Below are 1,162 nucleotides of genomic sequence, written 5' to 3'. Positions count from 1 at the left end.
GTTGTATTGTTGTTGTTGTAAAGCACTCTTGTATTGTTGTTGTAAAGCACTCTTGTATTGTTGTTGTAAAGCACTCTTGTACTGTTGTTGTAAAGCTTCATGTTCTGTATTGTTGTTGTAAAGCACTCTTGTATTGTTGTTGTAAAGCTTCATGTTGTTGTATTGTTGTTGTAAAGCACTCTTGTATTGTTGTTGTAAAGCACTCTTGTCTTGTTGTTGTAAAGCACTCTTGTATTGTTGTTGTAAAGCACTCTTGTATTGTTGTTGTAAAGCACTCACATTGTTGTTGTATTGTTGTTGTAAAGCACTCTTGTATTGTTGTTGTAAAACACTCTTGTATTGTTGTTGTAAAGCACTCTTGTATTGTTGTTGTAAAGCTTCACTCTTGTATTGTTGTTGTAAAGCACTCTTGTATTGTTGTTGTAAAGCTTCATCTCTGTATTGTTGTTGTAAAGCACTCTTGTATTGTTGTTGTAAAGCACTCTTGTATTGTTGTTGTAAAAGCTTCATGTTGTTGTATTGTTGTTGTAAAAGCACTCTTGTATTGTTGTTGTAAAGCACTCTTGTATTGTTGTTGTCTTGTATTGTTGTTGTAAAGCACTCTTGTACTGTTGTTGTAAAGCTTCATGTTCTGTATTGTTGTTGTAAAGCACTCTTGTATTGTTGTTGTAAAGCACATCTTGTATTGTTGTTGTAAAGCACTCTTGTATTGTTGTTGTAAGCACACTTCTATTGTTGTTGTTGTTGTATTGTTGTTGTAAAGCACTCTTGTATTGTTGTTGTAAAGCACTCTTGTATTGTTGTTGTAAAGCACTCTTGTATTGTTGTTGTAAATCACTCTTGTATTGTTGTTGTAAAGCACTCTTGTATTGTTGTTGTAAAGCTTCATGTTCTTGTATTGTTTGTATTGTTGTTGTAAAGCACTCTTGTATTGTTGTTGTAAAGCACATCTTGTATTGTTGTTGTAAAGCACTCTTGTATTGTTGTTGTAAAGCTTCATGTTCTGTATTGTTGTTGTAAAGCACTCTTGTATTGTTGTTGTAAAGCTTCTGTTTGTTGTTGTAAAGCACTCTTGTACTGTTGTTGTAAAGCTTCATGTTCTGTATTGTTGTTGTAAAGCACCTTTGTATTGTTGGCTTCATGTTTGTATTGTTGTTGTAAA

Source organism: Tachypleus tridentatus, chromosome 1 (assembly GCF_004210375.1).
Source record: "Tachypleus tridentatus isolate NWPU-2018 chromosome 1, ASM421037v1, whole genome shotgun sequence".
NCBI classification, from domain to species: domain Eukaryota; kingdom Metazoa; phylum Arthropoda; class Merostomata; order Xiphosura; family Limulidae; genus Tachypleus; species Tachypleus tridentatus.
This window is presented reverse-complemented; position numbering follows the sequence as displayed.